Genomic DNA, 25,609 nt, shown 5'->3' with positions numbered 1-25,609 from the left:
CAACTAGATTCATTTTTATCATGATCAGACTGCTGAGTGAAACTCAAGACTAATTAAATAATGTTATTTTTTGTTCATCACTCTCTGTTAATCAGCACTTCTGAACTGTTTTTTTCAATCACCATACATGTATGGATTAACAACATGAAAAATTCCAAAGATGTACCAAGTTCCTAGGTTAATTGGAAATATGGCTGTCAGGTTCATGGACTAAAATGGCCTGTTATCATGCTGTATCACTAAATTAAAAAATAAATCTGTGACAGGAATGTGCTAGTGATACTTCTAAGTTGCAAGCTGTGATTATGTGGTGCAGATTTTGAAAATAATTCCATCAGAATCCAAGCAACACTTGTAAACCGTGAAGTCCCATAGAGAAACGCAAAACTGTCAATGACGGAATCTTGAGAAAAACAATGATCAACTGGAGAAACTCAGAAGTTCAACAGCATCCATGGGTGAAAATGATCAGGAAACATTTTGGATTGGGACTCTTTGTTAAGACAAGAAAGGAAAGGGGAGATATCAATTGTATCAAGGGGTAGAAGAAGCTGGGGAGCAACTGAGGTGAAAGGTTCTGGATAGAAGATAGGAAAGATGGAAAGGTTGGTAGAAGAGATGGCCTGCAGAGGGGATGGTTGGAGAAAGAAAATAAGAATTAGAGTAGTTAAAGAGACTGAGATTAGGATAGGATTAGGATGAGAGAAGAATCAATATTCATGCTGTTTAGTTCAAGGAATTTGTGCGGTATGTGTGACCTCACCCTGGCAATGGATGAGGCTGAGAACAAACCTATCTGTGTGGGAATGATGAAAGGGATTGAAATAGAGCGACCTGGAAGTTCAAGTTCATACCCTTAAAACATTACAGAGACATTCAATTAATTACATTTATCTTTGGCCCACCAAGGAGCCTCTTCAAAATTTTCATTTTAGACATGGGAATGTTTAATAATTCTTTGCCTCATCTACAAGGAAATGGATTGCTGTGACCTAATTTAACAAGAAAATATTTCTATACTTCATTTTCATGCATTTAGATCAGGTTATTTTCAGAAATAAACTTTTTTTTTGTTGTTGAAATAAAATTGTTGAAACAATTTTCAGTTGTATAATTTAATCAATGATTGGAGATGATTTGCCAAATATCTGAAAATAAGTCCTATTTGTACCTTGAAAGACACACTATGCTTTATCACATTGGTAAATCCCTAAATTGGCATGTGAATGACCCTTTTTGAAATACCGGTAGGGCCGTTCACACTGGACCACGAAAAACTGGTTCCATGATTCCTTTTGCATACCAACCTGGTATCTCAGAGCAAAGGGGAACCTACCTCCATTGATGATGTCCTGAATGCTTTGTTCTATAAGGAGATTACTCACATCTCACTATCCAGATGGAGGTGGTGCGGGTGCAAGGGGTGGGGGGAGTGCAGGGGGAGGGGGATGGAATTGGGGGATGTGGGAGTGTGTGTGGATGTTATGAGTGAGAAAACAGATTTGATTGGTCTCAAAATCAAAGACTCTGAACACAATTCTGTAGTAAATTATTTACAAAAGTTGGGCATTTTAAAATGGTAATGGGGATAACACACACGTACACAGTTAAAAGTGAGTGTGGGAAAGAGGCAGTGAGAATTAAACACATTAAAATTTGAAAATACTATTATGTCTAGAGGTTATGAAAGTAATTCAAGAATGGACCCCACAGCATTTGAAAATGTATATTTGAATTATTAATTGAATAACGTATCTTTTCTAAATTTAAAGAGGACATAATGTCCCTCAGCCATTTAGCATGAGTAGGCGGAGCAGTATGCTTCCATCTAGACAATATTGCATGTCTTGCCAGGAGAGATGCAAAAGACAGAATATGACATTTAATTAGAATTAGAAGGATATCATCTTCTCCAGTTGTACCAAAAATAGCAACCTGAGGATTTGAGCAACTTTTGATGCTAGTCCAGTACTATGATCACAGTAATTCTTTCCATTTGATTTTCATATATTTGCCATATGTATCAGGTGTGAATAATATGAATTTGGCGTATTTATGGAGATGGTGGTGACTTTATAAGATTAAGAATGGTTAATATCATTACATTTGAAAGTATTACAGTACATTTATTCCATGCTCTTTGAATTTGTGTTGCTTTGTGGATTAAAACCATCCTACTACTTTGTATTTACTGGAACTCACTTGTAGAAAGTAAATTGCATTATTTGCTTGATTTACACTATAACTAGGACCAAAGAAGTATACAGAAACACAGCAATCTTGATTGACCCGCACAAAGTTCACCAAATGCAGCATACAAAAAATAAGTGATTTCGAAAACATGTAGGATACTTACCATTATTAGCCAGGGGATAGAATGCAAAAAAAAGAGGTTACATACAACCACAAAATCCAGCATAAAAGATTGGCTGGAAGAATTCAAAGAGTCGAGGAGCTTCCATGAGTGATTCTTCCACTGATGGTGTTCATTCTGCTGAATTCCTCCAACAGGTTGTTATTTGCAATAGATTCCTGCATCTGCAGTCTCTCAGGTCTCCTATATAAACTTAAGTCACTGCTAAAATACTGTGTACATCCTTTTTTTCCCACACGAGTGGAAGGATCTAAGTGAATTGGAGAGAGTGTCAAGCAGATGACCAGGATGGATCATTTCAGCCATGAGGAAAGACTAAGTAAGTCTAGTTTCTTTGGAATAGAGATGCCTGCATGAGGACTTCAGTGTGATGTACAAAAATATGATGGAGGTGGGTGGCATCAGGAGTGTTAAAAACCTTCCCTTATCAATGGTGCCTGAAACAAGAGGAAGATGGTTTCAGATAAGTAATTGGAGATTGATGATTGGACTTGTTTTCATTGACAGGGTGGTGGAAAGCACTCCTGCTGAAAGGAGGCATTCACTCAACATTTAGGCAATTTTCAGATGATAACCTGAAAAGTAACAGACCAAGTGTTGGAAAATGACTTAAATAAAGATAGTGACTTAATGGTCAGCATGCACATGGTGTGGCCAAGGGCTCACATCTGTACTTTGTGATTCTTTGACACTCAGCACATTTAAACAACATGGAGGATTTAAAGGGACAATGCACAGACCATTTAAACACCATGGCAACTACCAGCAGTGGACCCATGGGCCAGGTAAAGATGACTCAATGACGTGGATGCAGAGGGTGAGCTATATATCACTCTGACACACTGGGGCCTGAGGGTTCCTCTCTCTACTATCCACCTGGCCTACAAACCGTACTTGATGCTCGACCTCAACATCAGACAGACATCTGCTGAATGATGTGCTTTACAGAAACATGGCTAAACACGGACATTCTGGGCATGGCGCTACAGCACAAGGGCTACACCCTCCATCCCACTTACTGGTGTCTGGAAAATCTAGAGAAGGCAACGTTTGTGTTATCTTCAATTCATCATAGTGCACAGATATGACAGTCAGGTCCCAGACTTTGAACATCAGATGTGAGAGTCCTGCTCCCCCAACCTAGAACATCTGGTGATCAAGTGTCGCCCATTCTACTTGCTGAGGGAGTTAATCTGCTTCATCTTGTTTGCAGTGTACATCCTACCCAGGCTAATGTCAGGCTGGCACTGGAGGGACTGAGCATTTGAAAATGTATATTTGAATTATTAATTGAATAACTCTATATACTGTAATAAATGGCCATGAGACAGCACATCCTGATGCCTTCCCGATCATTTTCGGGGTCAAAACTGGCCAACCTGAAGAAGTCTCTGATAAACTACCACCAACATGACAAGTGCGAGACCAGGGGAACCAACACTTACGACCACTGCTACACCACAATGAAGAACACATATAGAGCCATACCATGACCACACTTTGCAAGTCTGATCACCTGGCTGTACTTCTACTCCTGGAGTACAAGCAGAGACTGAAGACCACACGACCAGTGGTGAAGACGGTGAAGGTGTGGTCGAGGGAGGCAGAGGAGCATCTGCAGGGCTGCTTTGAATCAGTTGGCTAGAATATATTCAAGAACTCATCCATAGGCTTGAATGAATATGCAACAGGTGTCACCGACTTCATAAAGACCTGGGTGGATTTGTGTGTGCCCACACGCAAATACTGGGTGTTTCCAACCAGAATCCCTGGATTCATTAGAGAATTTGCAACCAACTGAGGGCGAGAACAAGGACATTTAAGCCCAGGGATTGGGACCTTTACAAAAAGTCCAGGTACAACCTGCAGAAGGCCAGCTTTGAAACAAAATGGTAGTTCTGGAGGAAGCTAGACAGATACACTCTAGGTATGGCAGGGAGTGCAGGCCATTACAACCAAAAAAAAAGAGGGTGAAACCTATAGATGGCTGTGATGGTTCACTACCTGATTAGCTGAACACTCTCTATTCCCGCTTTGAGAAGAACCAAACAATGCCTTCCAGAATCCCTGAAAAGGCATCTGTGATAGAATATCTGAAGGCAATGTCAAATCATCATTCAAGGGGCTGACAGGCCTGGATGGTGTACCTGGCAGGGTACTGAAAATCTGTGGCCAACCAACAAGCTGGAGTGTTTACGGACATTTTCAACTTCTCATTGTGGCAGTCGGAGGTTTCCATCTGCTTCAAAAGGATATCAATCATCCTTGCACCCAAGAAGAGTAGCGTGGGCTGCCTCAACCACTACCGCCCAGTAGCACTAACTTCTAATGTGATGAAATGCTTCAAGAGCTTGGTCATCACTAGGTACCTAAGTAAAGATCTGGACCCACTACAATTTGCCTAATATCACAATCACTCTACAGCAGATGCAATAACACTGGCTCTTCACTCGGCTCTGGATCACCTCAAAAACTGCAATTCATAAACATGGCTGCTCTTCATTGACTACAGCTCGGCATTCAATACCATTATTCCCTTAGTGGTGGTCAAGAAGCCTCTGTATCCCTTCTGCAGCTGGATCCTTGACTTTCTCATTAGAAGACCGTAGTCAGTACGAATTAGAAACAACATCTCCTCCTCACTAATTATCAACACAGGCACACCCCAAGGATGTATGTTTATCCCACTGCTCTACTCATTGTACACCCATGACTAAGTGGTTAGGCACAATTCCAATGCCATTTACAAGTTTGGTGATGACACCACAGTTGTCGGCAAAATCACAAATGGCAATGAAGAAGTGTACAGGAGGGAAATAGATCAGCTTGTTGAAGGTATATCAACAACAATCTTATGCTCAATGCCAGAAAAACTAAGATGATTGTGGATTTCAGGAGGAAGTCAGGGGAACATGGCCCAGTGCTCATCGAGGGCTCAGTAGCGGAGAGGCTCAAGAACTTCAAATTCCTGAATGTCCACATCTCCGAGGATCTGACCTGCAGCCTGCATGTTGATGCAATTACAATTACATCAGCGGATATACTTTGTGAGGTATCTAAGAAAATTTGGAATGTCACCAAAGACTCTCGTAAACTTCTACAGGTGTATACATCTTCTGGCTGGTTGTATCACTGCCTGGTATGGAGGCGATAATTCTCAGGACAGAAATAACTCCAGAGGCTTGTTAATTCACTCAATCAAGGACATCTACATGAGATGGTGTCTTTAAAAGGCAGCCTCAATACTCAAGACACCCACCACACAGGCAATGCCCTCTGCTACTATTAGGAAAAAGGTACAGGACCCTAAAGATGAGCACTCATCAGCACAAGGACAACTTTATTTTCCCACTGCCATCAGATTATTGAATAATCAATGAACCAGACACTGCCTTACTTTTTGTGCAATATTATTATTTTTTTTTAATGTCATAAGATGGTTATAATATGTTTGCTCTATGATGCTGCCACAAAACACAGAATTTCATGACTTGTTCAAGACAATAAATTCTCATTCTGATTCTAATTTGTTTTATAAACAGTAGAATTTGAACTAACTTTGTCCTGATAATGTAGAGATTTTACACACAATTAGAAACTATAATTTCAATCTCCAACTTATTCTGAGGCAGTGAGAAATTTCTCTACTTTTAATGGACCAGCATATTAATTCTAAAACATCAGACACCATTCACTTTGAGGAAAGTGATGAATGGGTCTTCCTTTCATCTTGATAAAACAAGATATAATAAAAGATTTTTTTTTAAATCCTGAAGGTGTTTCTTCTGAATATTTATCCAATATATGGGCAAACAGGCATGGGACATATGTTACACCTCAGGTTGGCATCACATGTGGTATGATATACTGGGCACATGGTGTGTTTCCTGATGGCAAAAGAGACATTCAACTGGCTGTGATCTGTTTTAGACATGGTTAAAGGTCTCAGTCCCATCAGGCTGATTGTGGGAGATTGGGATCTCCACTTTCTTTATGGAGGGTTTGTTTAAATTTTTTGTTCCTACACCTTGGCAGCCAATCTCCTCAGGCACTTTATGATCTTGTCATCTCCCTGATAACCCTTTTTATCACCACACTGAATTATTGATAGATCCCCTCTATCAATAACTTCGTTGACTGAACCACTCCCTTCCGTTTCATTATCTGTCTATTCTGCATCTGGATCAAGTCCTTAAAATTCTGCCCATAGTGTGGACAAAAATAACAATGTAACTGCAGCTTAGCCAATGTTTTTTTTTTAAAAAGGTGGAGAACAGCACCTTTGTAAAGTAGAAATGATACCCTGGTACCAAAAGAACCATTGAATCAAATTCGAAAGCCAATAATCCTGTACGGTCTCGACACAACTTTTGTAAATTGATCTGTTACATTCTAATATATGTGTAAAATTAATTAGGCCCATCTTATTAATCTACATCTGTGGGAAAAGAAAACAAATTAATATTCATTGCCAAAGACCCAATGTCAGAACTGGGAAAGAGGGAAATCCATTCAAAATATTCCATTTGTATTATCTATTTCTCCTTAACTCCCCTCCCCCCTCCATCGCTCAATCTCACATCTCATTTTACTTACCATTTCTGCCAAAATTGTTAACCAGCAAAGATAATCATTTATTTCTCCACACATGCTGCATGACCTGCTGAGTGTTCCCTTTATTTTCTGTTTAACATTTAGGTTACATATTGTACAACTAATCATCTATGAACAAAAAACACAGTTGCAGTAAAAAAATATTTAACGTGGAGTTCTCAGTGAACTCTTGAATCTCAGTTTGAAAGTCAGCTGTGTTGATAAAATGTCAATTTGATCATTGGTTTCAGATGTCTGCCTGTAGTATGTATGGCTCTCAATGGCTGCAGGTTATGTTTTTACATGTACTAAATGTGGTCATTGGCTAAACAAATCCTCATGCTGGATCAAAGCAACACATTTTGGATTTATTAATTCCTTAGTGGTTATGATATAGTGTATATTTCTCAGGCAAACAGGCACAATTGAACATCAATCATTCTCTGTTACTTAGTTCTATTTGAAGTTTGCAATGTCAATCTAATTGGTTTCCTGTTTGCAATTTTTCTCGAGTCAGGGATCATGAGTTTACTTCTGTTCATTGGTTATGTACAAGTTTCATTTCATTTCCGTTGTTTGCAATGTGAATGAAGAAAGAGGAACAGGATCAGCCATCTAGCTGTCAAACCCGATCTGTAATTCATGGCTGATCTGGACATGGACTCAGCACCAATTACCCACCTTTTCCCTCTGAGAACCATAGAACTTTGCTGCACAGAAACAGGACACTTTGGCCCTTCTATTCTGAAGAGAACCATTTTTTTTTATGCTTGGTCCCAATGATCTGCACCCAGTCCATAGCCCTCCATGTTTCTTCCATCCATGTACCTGTTCAAACACTTAAATGTTAAACTTGAGCCCATATTCACCACCTCAGCTGGCAGTTCATTCCACACTCCCACCACTCTCTGTCTGAAGAAGTTCCCCCTCATGTTCCCCCTAAACATTTCCCCTATCACTCTTAACCCATGTCCTTTGGTTTGTATCTCTTACCATCAGTGGAAAAAAGCCTTTGTACATTTACTCTGTCTATCCCCCTCATAATTTTAAATAACTATCAAATCTCCCTTCATTCTTCTACACTTCAGGGAATAAAGTCTTAACCTGCCTAACTTTTACCTGTAACTCAGTTCCTGAAGTCCAGGCAACATCCTAGTAAATCTTCTCTGCACTCTACCTACCTTATTGATATTTTTTTCTGTAGTTAGCTGACAAAAACTGCACTCAATACTCCAAATTTGGCCTCACCAATGCCTTATGCAACTTTTTGATAATCTCCCAACTCCGAACCTCAATACTTTGATTTTTGAAGGCCAATATGCCAAAAGCTCTCTTGCCAACCCTATCTGCTTGTGATGCCACTTTCACGGAACTATATATCTGTATTCCAAGATCCCTCTGTTCTACCACACTTCTTAGTGCCCTACCATGTATCAAGTATGATCTTTCTTGGTTTGTCCTTCCAAAATGCAGCTCTTCACACTTATCTGCATTAAATTCCATCTGCTATTTTTCAGTCTATTTTTACATCTGGTCCAGATTCATCTGCAAACTTGCTGATCCAATTTACAACATTATCATCCAGATCATTGATAGAGTTGACAAAAAAAAAGGTCCCTGCACCGATCAGAGGCACACCATTAGTCACAGGCCTCCTTAAAGAGAGCAATCATCTACCACTACTCTCTGGGTTCTCCAGTCCAGCCATTATTGAATCCAGTTCACTACTTCACCATAAATACTTAGCATCTAAACATTCCTGACTAACCTCCATATGGGACCTTGTCAAAGGCCTTTCATCCACAGGCATTTTTTTTCATCAACTATCTTGGTAACCTCCTATAAAAACTTTATAAAATTGGTTAAACACAACCTACTATGCACAAAGATATGTTTATGATCCCTAATCAGTCAATGGTTATCCAAATAATTATGTATCTGATCTCTGAGAACACCTTAAAATAATTTACCTACTGCTGACTTCAGGCTCACCAGTCTATAATTTCCAGGGTTATTTTTGGAGCCTTTTTTAAACAACGGAACAATGTGAGCTACCCTCCAATCCTCCATCAACACACCCGTGGCTAAGGACATTTACAATATTTCTGCCAGAGCCCCTGTAATTTCTACACTAGCCTCCCTCAAAGTCTGAGGGAATATCTTGTCAGGCCCTGGGAATTTATCCACCCTTATTTGCTTTAAGACATGAAGCACACCCTCCTCTTTAATCTGTAAAGGTTTCATGATCTCACTACTTGTTTACTTTTCTTCCCACGATGCTATGCCCATTTCCTCAGTGAATACTGATAAAGAAAAATACTTAAAATTTCCCCCATCTCTTTTGGCTCCAGAGAAATCCAATAACTCTGATCTTAAAGGGGACCAATTTTGTCCCTTACTCTTCTTTTGTTCTTAACATACCTGTGGACCCTTAGGATTTTCCTTCATATTGTCTGCCAAACCAATCTCATGTCGTATTTTAGTCTTCCTTATTTCTTTCTTATGTTTTTTTGTACTCTTCAAGTACCCCATAGGCCTATACCTGCTATGCACTTCTCTCTCTTCTTCTGAACCAGAGCCCAAAGTCCATCAAAAACAAAGGTTCCCTAAGCATGCTAACCTTGCCTCTAATCCTGACATGCAAATGCTATATTCTCAAAATTTCACCTTTTTAGGTCCTCCATTTACCTCACAAATCCTTTCCCAAAAACAACTTATTCCAATCCTCTCATTCAAGATCCTATCTCATTTCCTCAGAATTTGTGTTTTTCCAATTTAGAAACTCAACCCAAGGCTAAGACCTATCCTTCTCCATAATTAACTTGAAACCTATGGCATTACGATCACTGGACCCAAAATGTTCCCCTACACATCTGTTACCTGTCCTCTCTCATTCCCTGAATAGAGAATCAGTATTGCATTCTCTCTAGTTGATATCTCCATATATTGATTTAGAAAAGTTACCTAAACACATTTCACAAACTCCAAGCCATCCAGCTCTTTACAGTATGGGAGTCCCAGTCATTCTGTTGAAAATTACAATCTCCTACTATCACAATCTTATGCTTCTTGCCACTGTCTCCTATCTCTACAAATTTACATCTTCAATTCTCATTGACTATTGGATGGTCTATAATATAACCCCATGAATGTGATCACACATTTCCTGTTCCTCAGCTCCACCTATTCACCCCCTTTTCTCTCTCTCTCTCTCTCTCTCTCTCTCTCTCTCTCTCTCTCTCTCTCTCTCTCTCTTCTCCCCCCCCCCCCCCGCGTGTCTGCCTGTCCCGCATCGGACTTGTCAGCCACAAACGAGCCTGCAGCTGACGTGGACTTTTACCCCCTCCATAAATCTTCGTCCGCGAAGCCAAGCCAAAGTAAGTAAGTAAGTAAAGCAATGGAAGCCCAGAAAATTGAGCTACCAGTCCTGACCCTCCTGCAACCAAGTTTTACAAAAGGCAATGTTATTATAATTCCATGTGCCAATCGATGTGCTATATTCATCTGCAATACTCCTACCATTGAAATAGTTGCACCTGAGAACATTTCCACCATGTACATCCTGTTGACTTCTGATGGTGCATGCAGTTTTCACATAATCTTTTCCCTCCTCCACTCCTCTATCTCCTCTGGAACTGTGCTTCCAATGCCTCTGCAAATCTTGTTTAAACACACTGGTGCAGCACGAGCAAAACTTCCCTCAAGGATATTAGACACCCTCAGTAAACCATCCTGTCAGAACAAGTCCCACCTTCCCTGGAAGGGAACCCAATGATCCAGAAATCTGAAGCCCTCCCTCCTGCACCAAGTATTTAGTCATTGATTTAGCTGTATTATCCTCCTACTTCTAACCTCACTGTCATGTGGCATAGGTCACAATCCTGAGATCACAACCATGGAGGTCCTGTCCTTCAGCCTAGCACCTAACTCCCTGAACTCTCCTTGCAGGAACTCCTCAGCTTTCCCACCAACGTCATTGGTCCCAGTATGGAACAGGGCATCTGGCTGCTCACACTCCCTCCTGAGAATGCCATGACCTCGATCTGAGATATCTCAGACTCTCGCACAATTTGGGATACTCAATCTCTTCTACAGGACCTCTTATCTGTTCCCCTAACTATGGAATCCCCTATCACTACAGCTTGCCCCATCTTCTCCCTTCCCTTCTAAGCCACAGGACAAAAATCCATGCCAGAGACCTTAATGCTGTGGCTTGTCCCTGAGAGGTCATTCTCCCCAGAATAGTAACCAAAATGAGGGGAACATCAACAGGGGTACCCTGCACTGCCTGCCTGTTCCCTTTCCTTCTCCTGACCATCACACATCTATCCTCCTATGTGTGATAGTATCCCTGTAACTCCTGTCTATCACCACTTTTCCTCCCAAATGATCCGACATTCATCCAGTTCCAGCTCCAATTCCTTAACTCAGCTTATCAGGAGCTGCAGCTGGATGCACTTCTCACATATAAAATCATCAGGGATATTACTTGCTTCCCAACTTTGCAGCAATCTATCAGCCTGTGTCTTAAATATAGAGTATTTAATGTGGCTGTCACTACAGATTTGTTTGGCAGAGATTTCCACAGATACATTACTCTGGGAGAAGTAGTTCTATTTATTTCTACATTAAATCTTCTTCCCTGAATCTTGAGCCAATTACCCCTTCATCTCCTCTCAACTGCTAGTGAAAATAACTTTCCCACTGCTATCTTATCAAACCCTTTCATAATGTTATGTTTCTGTAAGATCCCCTCTCATTTTTCTAAACTCCATTTGAGTATAGTTCCAGGTAACTTAATTTCTCCTCATCGGCTAACCGCTCATTGCTGCAATGAACCTGGTGAACCTCCTCTGCAGTGCCAAGGCCAGTATTATCCTTTAAGGAAACCAAAGTGCATGCAGTACTTCAGATGCAGTCTCACCTGACCCCTGTAGAGTTGCAGCAGAAACTACCTGCTTTTCAATTCAATTCCTCGAGCAAAGTTCACCACCTCATTTGACTTCTTGATTGCTTTGTCGCATCTGCAAACCAACTTTTTATGATGCAAGCACTAAGTGTTCCCAAGTCACTTTGCACGACAGCATGCTGTAATCATTTGCTATGTAAAGAATAATATGATTTACAAGTATTTTTTTCTGAGGTGGATGACCTCACATTTATCAAAGTTGCGCTCCATCTTCTAGTCTCACTTAAACTGCTTGCCTGTCTTTCTATCTATCTCATGATAATAGACTTCCTGTTTTGAACTCATGCTTACCCAATCACTCACTTGATTTGTTTTTAGACACTCAGCAAGGAAACAGACCCTTTCAGTCCTCGAGCCCATGTGCCCAATTACATTCAATTGACCTACAACCTGATACATTTTTGAATTGTGTTTGATTAATCAAATTGATTTCAGATTCCTGTTGTTCCAGGTGAGGAGCATTTCTCAATTAACAAGCAAACAATGAGAATTGCAAGGATTTTCCATGTCAGTCAGCATCCATGGAGGGAAATCCTCAGTTAACATTTCATTTTGTGGCCCTTTGTCTCAATTTTTGGCAATAAAGTGTCTTGACCCAAAATATTGGCTGATCGTCTCTCCACAAATGTTGCCTGATGAACGAGGTCCCTCCAAGTTCTCTTCACTTGTTCCTTAATTCCAGTATCTGCAGTTCTTGTGCTTTATCATCTCGATTAATTTCCATTCTTAGGCAAATGAACTAAATCTTGGCCATGGCCCAGACTTTGCAGTCAGCAGCTCGCCAACTCAGATTTCTAAATTGCCCTTTTGAAAACTTTTACGACACAGCTAGCTCCAAATTATTCAGCATGTCCCTTGTATGTAAAACCGAGGAAGGTGGAAGATTGGGACCAAAGTGTGGGCCAGAGTAAATCCTGTCCACAAATCTCTGCAGAATAAATTTGGACAACCAAATCTGATTCCAACCTGAATCCATTCTTTATCTCCCACTGATGATGTCTGACCTGCTAATTTCATCCAACAGATTTTTTGTTGCTCCAGATTCCAGCATCTGCAGTCTCTTGTGTGCTTCAACTAAAACATGGAACCTCATTAACCTGTTGACAAATCTATTGATGCACAATGAATGTTTCAAATGTACCTGCCTTTTAAAAATGTTCTTTCCGGTCTCAATGCTCTTTAATCACAAAGTGTAGTTGAGTTTTTCTTCATGGAACATCTGGCTCTCTGCTCAATTTCTTCTTTCTAAGTGTGTATCGCACATCAAGTCAAAACCTAAATGAAGAATAATGATTGTTACAAATCCTGCAGAGAAAAAGAAAATTGGTAGTACAGTACAGTATAACATATAGTACAGCTCCGATTATCGAAAATAGTTGGGATTGGGCCTAATTTGGATAATTCTTTTTTCAAAGAACCGGTCATTTTTTAAAAACAGCCCAGTAGCAACAACAAACCACTATTAAGAGGGTTTAAGCACAACAAACAACAAGAGACAGTTTTTTAAGTATTAAAATAAAATTTAATTCTCTCCAAAAAAAATGCTGGCCACCGCTGATCACTAACACCTCCCCACCGAGGCCCTGCTCATGCCAAGAGACCAAGGATCCCAAGCCTGAGAGCTTGAGGTCCCCGCTGCCGCCGGGAGGCTAAGGTCTACTGATGCTGGCACCGAGTGCCTGAGATCCACTGCTGCTGCCACTGGGAGCCCACCGTCTCCGGTCAGTTCGGCTCCTAAAAAATTTTTTTCAGATAAATGAGGATTTTGGAGAATCCAATTTCAAATAATCGGAGTTGTACTATATGTTGTCACCATGTACTCTTTCTTCAGTTCTTGCTGTCTCAGAAAAGGAGCCAACATATTAAAGGACTCATCCCATTCCAGTCTCAATCTCTTCTTCCCTCCCCCCCACCACCCACCTCCATTCAGGCATTTTGAAGGTATGCACCTCCAGATTCAAAGACATAGGAAGTAGGAACAGGAGTAGACCAAAAGTGGCAATTTCATCCTTCGGTGATCAGACACTTGAATGGAGCTTCAGTTGGTATATGATGATGCAATGCACTGTTTAACTGTACTTTTATCTTTTACACTATACTTGCACTTTTGTTTCATTGTGACATTGTTTTTATTTTATTTTTACACGCCTGATGTCCCACATAGAAGTTGACTTGCCTGGATAGCAGCACTATATTTCACTATACATGCCAATCAACAATAAAAAACAAAAGTCATGTCTGCACAAATAGCTTGAAAGATTGATTAAAAAATGACATTGATTACAAGGTGAGAATAATGAAATATTGGGGAAGTTACAGTAAATTAGAAATCAGTGATGTGGTGCATGTTTTCAAAAAGGACAGCTCAAACACTGGCAGCTAGCTTATTAGTCTTCCGTTTCTACCAAACTAATTGAATCAATTTTAGGATTACACAGATGTAATTAATGAGGGCTGAAAATGTTCCCAACACTGGAGAACACACATTCAGAAGATTAAAATGTTGTGTAAAGAAACATTCTGCCCCAAATTTTGTGGCAATCCTGGGTGACTTTTGACAGCCCTCTATGAAAAGCTCAAAGTATGAGAATGCTGGATACAACTTGCAGATTTGTGACTTTTAAATGATTGAATTGGGAATCAAAGAATGGGTATATTTTGAGGAGCTATATTGGCATGTTGGCAAACATGTTATGACAAAGGCTTGGCATAAAGAAAACACAATGAAAATTAATCAAATTTCAGTTGATGGTAAATTATGAATTACTGTATAAGGGAATTGGGAAGCAACTCAGAAATAGATATTAATTTAAATTAGCAAATAAAAAAAACATATATGAACCAATAATAAAATTTGGAGATATTACTCATGAATTAAATTGTTGAGATTTAAAGGTTCTTGGGAGTCTAAATAGACTCTTGCCCAAAAATTAAACTTCACACAATTTTGTATGCTAAATACATACAGCTCAAATGCCAAATTGACAGTCCCAAAATTGGGACATTCTTGCTTTCAGAATCCATTGTTGTGGTTTGCTTCTTGTAAAGAGCATTAAAACCTGATTATCATGCTTCACAGAAGACAGCTGGCAGCCATGTGCCCAACTGATGCTTCATTCATCCACTGACTCATGATGGCATCTTGTGATCATAAATGGCTTAAAGTCTCCCTGATTGGTGGCAGTCATTAGTCCAGGGATTGAGGGGTCTGTGAATGACACAAGCTGTTCAATCTCAACAGCAGCTTGTTGAGAAGGCTTTTCTCAGATCATTGTAAATCTTGAGAGTAATCATGTCGTTGAGCACAGTGAGTTCATTCAAGGCTGAGATCAATCAATTTTAGGACCTCAAATAATCAAAGGAACAGATTGGGAAGGAGAGCTGACAAGGTGAAATGTGGCCCATGGTTTTATTGAAATACAGAGGAAATTCAAGGGTACGTATGACATGTTCCTACTTTTGTTTCTTATACTCCTTGCAATATTGCATGTTGAGCTCATACTGATTGGTTTTCACTTGAAGCTTTTGAATTCTTAATAAGCATAGTTGGCACTTACTTTTGCTGACTTCAACAGTTTCTTTTCTGTATAATAAAAATATATGCTCACTTTTTTACTGTCATAATTCACTGCAGTAATTGCAATCCATAAGTTCTTACACAGTCAGACTTATGTGCTCAAACATGAAGAGTCATCTGGGTGGCAGATACATTATTGATACCACAGGCAGAATGAAATGTAATCTAGGATTTGACCCTGTTACAGAGAATGGAGTTCAAGTGCATCTGTTACCTTTGCTCTTGATGGTGATCACAGTTCTGGGATTGTTTCTGAATCTTTCATGCTTCTCCCAGTTATCAGATTTATAGTGATTACAGTGGAATTACACTACGTACATTGGTGATAGATCTGTACTATCACAGGGACTGTGATAGTAATTGAAGAATTACCTCTGGAATATTTGCCCCAATCATATTGCAAAATCATTCCTACTCACTTTCCTCTTTTTGAACTATGTTTTAGAATTCATTAGTTTTCTTCCCTGGGTTTCATTTGTTGTGGACTTGCTTGCTTTTTGTACTTTGAACTAAGAATATCATAGCTTGACATGAGATTCTATGGTTAACTCAAAACATTGTACTTTGAACTAAGAATATCATAGCTTGACATGAGATTCTATGGTTAACTCAAAACATTGTCTGCCCTTCACTGTGATGTCCTCAACACATTCAATATAGTAACTTGTAGGTATCACAATTTAAAAGCAATTTACCCATGTACTCCATTTCACTTAGAACTCTTTGCTTGAGAATTCATGATGAAGTGGTTTTCATTCACTTAGATCAATTCAGCAGTTTTTATAAAAATATGGAATCAAAACACATGCTACCCATGTTCTCACATTTTTAATCCCATAAATTAGTACAGCACTTGCATCACGCAGTGTAATTTATGCGCTCATTGCAGTTAGAATCATCACTGCCCATTCATGATTGAAGACACAACCAGCATTGCACAGGTGTTGCAGCGATGTTTTCGTTCACTTTCTGGGGCATTGCAACGATGAACTATTTGCTGTTGATTTAACCTCTGTGAGCTTCAAGTTGATCATCTATTATTTTGACTGCAAATCTTATTTTTCAATTCTGCTCACAAACACCAATCCTTACCTGAAACACTGAGCTTTGTTCACTCAGTGTGTTAATCAATGCTTGCCTTTTGAGCTTTAAGTCTGGTATGAAATATACCTTTTACGTGAATGTTCCATGGGTATGCAAAATATTCCACAAGTATGTCCATAAATTTCATTTATTCTAAAATACACGTGTATTTCTCTCAATTACTTCAAACATTTGTGAATGCAAAGTACAAGCTTGCATTTTTTTAGTTTTTATCCCATCCTTTGCTGCTATGCACAAATCAAACTATTGTTTTCATTTTTAGTTACCTTTATGACACTTCCTCTCCAGAAATTGAGAATTTATTTCATCCTATTTTTCCATCTGCATGTAAATATTTCTCACCCTTCTAATTAGTGTGATAAATCTGAAGCTTTATTCAAGATGCTTCCATATCAAGTGCATTTCTGACCATTGAATGATCTTCTGTCACATTCTTACATTTCTTATATTTGAGACAAAATCCTTTAATAATTTGATTGTTAATGTCCATTTTTAGGATGGGAGGACTGATGTCATGAAGTCCTGAACACAGCAAAGAATAAATGCTTATAAATATATTGTCTGTCTTCGAGTAACACAAGTTGACTGACATTGCCCCTTTCCCTGTGCAGGTTATCAAGCAGAAACAGATCAACAGTCAAAATAGGATTCTTTGTAAACTTATCAAATGCTAGTCTGATTGACCATCACTATTATCTCTCAATGCATCCTTCAATATCTCTTTTGAAGTTCTGGACTTGATCTTTTTGATAGCTATAAATACTTGGTAAAGGAAAGGTTTATGTATATTTGCATGAATGAACATCAAACATTTTCCTGGAATCTCCTGGTGACACAGAACTGTCAGCATTGCTTACTCTCCTATTTGCCAGAAATTACCTTGCCTTGAGTGAATATTTCAACAGCAACTTCCCGTACGCAACTGACTCCATTATGGTCAATATGACCCTACATTACTCAGAATCCCACGCACATTACGCAAAGCTCATTGCAATGTTCTGACAGTACATCCAAAATGCCACAAGAATACTTGGATCGAGTCTGAAAGTCATACGGCATAGAGCAGGCACATCAGGTCAACTGGTCCATGCGAGCCAATATGTTGTTCTGGGCTAATCCAATTTGTTTATATCCCTTCAAGCTCTTTTCATCCATAAATCTATCAAAATACTTTTTGTATGTTGTTATTGTGCCTGCTTCTACAGCTTCCTCTGGCAACTTATTCCAGATACGGACCACCCTCTGAATGGAAAATATTGTCGCAAGTCCATCCTAAATCATTCCCTTCTTACCTTAAAGCAAGGTATTCTTGTTCTAGAATCATAAACCCTGGGGATAAGACTATGAACATGCTATGTCCCACATGATTTTGTTGATCTCCAAAAGATTATTGCTCAGCCTTCTTTGCTTCAGGAAATAAAGATCCAGCCTATACAACCTCTCCTTCTAAATCAGTCCCCCAGTCCCAGCAACCTCCTGGTGAATCTCCTCTGCACCTTTGTCAATTTATTGCTGTCCTTCCTATAGCTGGGTGACGAAAACTGTACTCTTGAGTGTGGTCTCACCAATGCCTTCTTCACTACCTTAGCCACCTGACCTTCAACTTTCAAGGAACTATTGCAGCTGAATCTGAGTTCTCCTTTTTCTACAATACTGTCTTAACATTCACCCTATAAGATTTATCATAGTATAACAACTTACACTTGTCAGAGTTAAAATACATTTGTTACACCTTAGTGAACCATGGTAATTGATTCCAATCATGATGTAAAAGGATATTGTCCCTCAATATCCCCTAAACCCCAATTGTGGTGTAATTTACCAATGAAATTAACCATATTGCTGAATAAATGGTTAATATTGATGGCAAACAGCAATGGGCTCAGTTGCGACCTCAAACTTAGATATTTTCCCTCAATGTCTTCTACACCAGAAATTTTGATGCCATTTACATATCAAGTTAACCACATTGCCGTCCAAATGATTAATATTGATGACAAACAGCAGTGGCCTCAGTGCTGAGCCATGCAACCAGCCACTGGATTCAGCCCTCCAATCAGAAAAAAAAATTATCCACTGCTATGCTCAGTTTTCTATTATCAGTTTTATTTCCTATGGGCCAGCTCACCTAAGATCCCATGTTATTTATTCTTCCAGATTAACCTACCATGCAGGACCTCGTCAAATTCCTTGCCCAAGTACAATATCCATCGCCTTGTCCTCATCAACCCTATTTGTCCCTCTTTAGAAAATTTGATTCGATGGAACATCCATGAAGGGATTTCTCTGCCGCACAGCATTCTGGGAAGTCAGGTCCACCATTGCTTTTTCCCATGGTCTTTATAAATTGTGTGCTATAGTGTTACCAGCTTTCCCACACTGTTTAAAAATTGTCTGCTATTGCTATTATTTTCTCTCACTCTCTCTCTCTTCATTTTAATCTTTCCTTCCTTCATGTTCCTGTATTCATGAAAAAACTTCGGTCATTTGACTCCCACAATGCAATTGCCCATTTCATACTTGCCTGATTACAACACCAGCATCTACTATCACCACAGGTTATACTAGGGGTTGTGGCCAACAATCCCTGGTGTGAGATGACATCACCTCATGCCGGCATTGAGAAGATTTTGCTTTCAGACTAGACACTTTAAAGGTCGATTGCCTGTTAATTCCTAGGATTAATTGCAAGTGTGAAAAGGGCTTATGTCTTCACTTATTAAAATTATTGCAAGTGCTTCGTTTCCTCCCCCCATCATATTATCTATCAGACAGTCACTGTGATAGTACAGATCTATCACCAATGTACGTAGTGTATATAGTTACGAGATTGTGCGCCCCAGTGTTGCTGGGATTAGACTTTCAATCCCTACACTTTGGGGGACCCCACGCCCCCCCTCTCGGTCTGCCATCGCCCCACCCCCGAAGCACCCGAGCAACCCGCTCCCGTGCCCCGGGGCCAATCCTGCGGCCTTTCCACACTCCGGATTGCTCCGCCAGCACTCTTCACAAACCTCACCCCGGGCTGAAAGCCTGTGGCCACCAAAAGTCGGCAATATAGTTACGAAAACAGGCAATTCATTAGGAGTGAGGTGCGTAGATTGCTGGATGAGGGCATCATCGAACCCAGTTCAAGCCCCTGGAGAGCCCAGGTGGTGGTTGTCAAGAACGGGGAAAAGCTACTGATGGTGGTCGACTATAGCCAGACCATTAACCGCTTCACGCTCCTGGATGCGTACCCCCTGCCACGCATCACGGATGTGCTGAACCAGATCGCCCAATGCCGCATATTCTCCACCACTGACCTACGTTCGGCCTACCACCAGCTCCCGATCCGCTGTGAGGACCGACCATTCACGGCCTTTGAATCGAATGGGCGGCTATATCAATTTCTCAGGGTACCATTTGGGGTCACGAATGGTGTCGCGGTCTTCCAGCGGGAAATGGATCGGATGGTGGACCAGAACGGGCTAACCGCTACCTTCCCGTATCTGGACAATATCACCATCTGCGGCCACGACACACAGGACCATGACGCCAACCTAGACAAATTTCTTCAAACTGCCTGTTGGCTGAACCTGACTTACAATTTGGACAAGTGTGTCTCCCGAACCACACGACTCGCTATTCTAGGTTGCGTGGTGGAGAACGGGATAGTCATGCCAGATCATGACCGCATGCGTCCCCTAATGGACTTTACCCCCCCCCATACCCAGAAAGTGCTCAAACGCTGCCTGCGCCTTTTCTCGTATTACGCCCAATGGGTTCCACACTACGCCGACAAGGCGCGTCCTCTTATCAAGACCACCTCCTTTCCCCTCTTGACCGAAGCCAGAGCGGCTTTCGATTGAATCAAATCCGACATCGCTGCTGCGACGCTGCACGTGATCGATGAGTCTGTCCCGTTTCAAGTTGAGAGCGATGCATCCGACTTCGCCCTGGCAGCCACCTTAAACCAGGCCAGTCGGCCTGTAGCCTTCTTCTCCAGAACCCTCCAGGGTCCAGAGTGTAGACACTCCTCGAACGAGAAGGAGGCCTAGGCCATAGTTGAAGCGGTGCGTCGTTGGAGACATTACCTCGCTGGGAGGCGCTTTACACTGTTGACTGATCAATGCGCTGTCTCCTTCATGTTCAGCAACACCCAGCGTGGTAAGATAAAAAATGACAAAATTGCCAGATGGAGAATGGAACTCTCCACCTTTAACTATGACATCCTGTACTGGCCTCGTAAGATCAACGACCCGCCTGACGCGCTCTCCAGGGGGACGTGCGGCAGCATACAGATGGACAGACTACAGAAACTCCATGAGGCGCTCTGTCATCCAGGGGTCACTAGGTTTGCCCACTTTGTGAAGGCGCGCAACCTACCAAACACAGTCGAGGAGATCCGTTCCATGACCCGAGCCTGTTCGGTGTGCGCTGAATGCAAGCCCCACTTCCTCCGTCCGGATAACTCCCACGTTATCAAAGCCACCTGACCCTTCGAGCATCTTAGCATAGACTTTAATGGGCCCCTACCGTCGACCAACCGTAATAACTACATCCTTACGACCATCGATGAGTACTCCTGCTTCCCGTTCGCTGTGCCCTGCCCAAACACTACTGCCACCTCAGTGATACAGGCCCTTCACAGTATTTTCGCCATCTTCGGGTACCCCAATTCCATCCACACTGATAGGGAGTCCTCATTCATGAGCGCAGAGCTGCAACAGTACCTTCTGGAGTGTGATATCGCTTCAAGCAGGACCACGAGCTATAACCCACGTGGTAACGGCCAGGTCGAGAGGGAGAATGCCACCATATGGAGAGCGGTTACACTGGCTTTCCGGTCTAAAGGTCTACCAACCTCTCACTGGCAGGAGGTTCTCACTAGTGCCTTACACTCCATCCGCTCCCTTCTATGTACCGCAACAAATGTCACCCCCCACAAAAGGATGTTCCTTTTCCCGAGGAAATCCGAATCAGGAACCACTGTACTGGCATGGCTCATCGTCCCTGGCACCGTCCTTTTGCGACGCCACGTCTGGCACTCAAAGAACGACCCCTTGATCGACCAAGTGACTCTACTCCACGCGAACCCACATTACGCCTACGTTGAGTTCCCAGACGGGCGGGAAGACACTGTTTCAGTGCGGGACCTAGCTCAGGACGCGGTAGACCCAGCAAACCCCCCAACCCAACCTTCCCCAACTCTTTATTCCCCAGGCCCCGTGCCGCAACAGAAGGACCAACAGCACCCCAACGACCCGGGCCACCCTGCCGACAACACGACTGGACAATTGAGCGAAGGAGTGGTCGCACCCGACAAGCCCGCTGGCGACACCACTCCAGCGACCCCAATCCTGGCACCACGGCAGTCACGCCGGATGGTCAGACCCCCTGACCGCTACAGTCCTTAACCTACCCCTTCCTTTCATTCTCTCCCTCGTTTTTTTTGTTTTTTTTCCAGGGTCAGTTCTCCAAGAAGGGGTGAATGTGATAGTACAGATCTATCACCAATGTACATAGTGTATATAGTTACTGTATCTAGACTGTGCTTACAGCGATTGGCTGAAAGCTAAGACACGCCTATTGTCTGGGCCTTAAAGGGTTGTGTCCCTAGCCAGGTTGGATCATTCCGGACTGGTCGGCCACCTGTGAAGAGCTCCTGTCTTTTGCTAATAAAAGCCTTGGTTTGGATCAACAAGTCTTTGATTCTTTCGACAAGCTCTACAGTCACAAAAAGTCAAAAACTACAAAAGGAATATTTTTACACAATAACAATCACAAAAAATTATTTGAAATTTTTTGGCATATTTAAAGCAAATTAAAATGTACCCAAAGCTTACTGAATATCTTTTACTCATTTCTCCCCGAAAATGAATGAACTCGTCAAAGATTAACTGGTGATCCTCTGCTACACTCCCAGAGGAATTTCATGTTCGAATGTATCAGCTTCAACAACCTTAAAGGGAGAGTAAGTCTTCCATCTTCATGCCAATGCCCCCAAGTTCCATGACACATGAAAGGAAATGCTACCAGTTCCACATTTTGCAGTTCTTGCATTTTTTTCAGTGCATTCCCAGCCGTAAAAATGCAGAGGCTGTAACAGGCAGAGCTGTTGCTGTCCATTATCACGTCTGATGAAAGTATATGCAAGAAACGTTTTTTTTTTGCAGAAAAGAAATTGCACTTTTCCAAAATCTAGCTTCGGTTGTGAACTGATATCCTGGATCTTGAATATCAGTGATTAAATTGTTGACAACTATTGCAGCATGTCTCAAAATTGGAAATCAGAAGCAAACCTGGTGTGATAATATATTAATTTGCTTTAGTTTTTAATTAAAAATAAAACAAAATGCTTAATTAATAATTAAAAAAAAAACCCACAAAGAACTCCACTCCAATGACAAGTTGAAGGCAGCACGATTAGTTCTGAGCAATTAATGTTCAATTTGTTTCTATTTTTACAAGAATGTTTTGTTACTATCTGCTGACTTAAGACTATGCCCAGGATCATCAAGCCAGCTCAGCTTCTTTATATTGGTCTATAAAATCACCATGATGTTTTATCATGGGACTTGATTTGTTATCTCTGAAATGAGGGACTTCATGGAAACTTCACAAACAATTTGTAGGCTCCAGTCTTCTTTCATAACTTTACACAGCCTGCAGTTTTCCAAAGTGAAAGTGATTTTGAAAGAAAGGAATTCTAAAAGTGTACACTGAAATAGAGATCAAGTTACTAGTCTACATTTCGAGAAGCCTAAACTGGTAATCCAAAAATTGTGTTTGATTCCAATCCTGGAGGTCAAACTTGTGTGATTAAGATATTAGTATTGTTATCTGTGACCAAGAAAATACTGCATTGATTCACAAGTATCCTGGAGAAAAATCTGTCATCCTTTTCTGCGATGGCTATACATTTCTCTGACCTACAGTGATGTAGTTTACTCTGTTTTACTTAGCCTTTGAAGCAAATTGACAACTAAGCGATAATTAAAGGTGGGCAGTGTTGCTGGCCTTGCTTGTCTACATCCTGAGAGTAAGTTCAAAAAGTTGTAAGTAAAACACAAAAATCTATAGATTCTGTGGATGAAGCAAAAACAATGCTGGAGAAACTCAGCAGGTCAAACGTCTTACTTTAAAAAGACATAGTATGTTTTATTACCCAATGGACAAACAAGGGGAAAGTTTACATTTCATTTAATCTGTTTGAAGTTTTATTCTTTATCATTAATCCTCCCCTTGGATTCAGCCATATGATGACAGTAACTCTATTTATTGATTTGCATATGTAATCTGCAATTTTCTCTCATCAGGATACACAAACTCTTAAATTATGCCTGAAGTTTTCAACCAAGATCTTCCATGCAAAACCACTTTATGCATTTTTTTTGTGCAATGAAATTAACCCCTAATTTGCCTTTTGGCTCATTTAATTATTTATTGTGATGCAATGTTAATGTTTTGCCTATTCCATTCCTTTAACTACAATGCATCATTCTCAAGATGTGAAAGCTGCCATATCACTTGCTTTATTTGTCTTATAAAGCTGATCTTCAATTCTCCATTTCATCTTTCCACTTTTCATAACTCCCTTGAAGGGTTTGTTTCAACTTTGTGGTTTTGTGAACATAACTGGTCATAATCTTTGAGGCACAGTGTAAGCAGAACAATGTGCAATTTAAAATTACTTCCTCCCACTTGTACTTCACTGGTGTGGATATCTTATTCAGCCAACACTCTGATTTATTGATTGCTGTACCGCAGTGATTGAACAAATTGAGTGCTAACTCCATTAAAACATCATTTTCCTACTTTGCAACAGTGATTGCATTTTAACAAATTTTAGTTACTCATTGGTCATAAAGCAATTCTGGACATCTAGAAATTCCATTTCAATTTTTCCTCTCATTTTCTTTTCCTTTTCATTACTCTGTTGATTTATGTGTCAGGTATTTTTAACTTTTTTTGAATATTTTATTTTTGATTTTCAAAGACTCATATAGATTTAGGCCATAACACATTTTCTTTCCACATTTATGTACAACATAGTCTGTTTTCCCCCACCCTTCCCCCCATGCCTCAATACAACTGAGAGTCTTTCTTTGGCTTGGCTTCGCGGACGAAGATTTATGGAGGGGGTAAAAAGTCCACGTCAGCTGCAGGCTCGTTTGTGGCTGACAAGTTCGATGCGGGACAGGCAGACACGGTTGCAGCGGTTGCAGGGGAAAATTGGTTGGTTGGGGTTGGGTGTTGGGTTTTTCCTCCTTTGCCTTTTGTCAGTGAGGTGGGCTCTGCGGTCTTCTTCAAAGGAGGTTGCTGCCCGCCAAACTGTGAGGCGCCAAGATGCAGGGTTTGAGGCGTTATCAGCCCACTGGCGGTGGTCAATGTGGCAGGCACCAAGAGATTTCTTTAGGCAGTCCTTGTACCTTTTCTTTGGTGCACCTCTGTCACGGTGGCCAGTGGAGAGCTCGCCATATAACACGATCTTGGGAAGGCGATGGTCCTCCATTCTGGAGACGTGACCCATCCAGCGCAGCTGGATCTTCAGCAGTGTGGACTCGATGCTGTCGACCTCTGCCATCTCGAGTACTTCGACGTCAGGGATGAAAGCGCTCCAATGGATGTTGAGGATGGAGCGGAGACAACGCTGGTGGAAGTGTTCTAGGAGCCGTAGGTGGTGCCGGTAGAGGACCCATGATTCGGAGCCGAACAGGAGTGTGGGTATGACAACGGCTCTGTATACGCTTATCTTTGTGAGGTTTTTCAGTTGGTTGTTTTTCCAGACTCTTTTGTGTAGTCTTCCAAAGGCGCTATTTGCCTTGGCGAGTCTGTTGTCTATCTCATTGTCGATCCTTGCATCTGATGAAATGGTGCAGCCGAGATAGGTAAACTGGTTGACCGTTTTGAGTTTTGTGTGCCCGATGGAGATGTGGGGGGGCTGGTAGTCATGGTGGGGAGCTGGCTGATGGAGGACCTCAGTTTTCTTCAGGCTGACTTCCAGGCC

The sequence above is a fragment of the Narcine bancroftii genome, chromosome 1 (genome assembly GCF_036971445.1).
Source record: "Narcine bancroftii isolate sNarBan1 chromosome 1, sNarBan1.hap1, whole genome shotgun sequence".
NCBI lineage: Eukaryota > Metazoa > Chordata > Chondrichthyes > Torpediniformes > Narcinidae > Narcine > Narcine bancroftii.
This window is presented reverse-complemented; position numbering follows the sequence as displayed.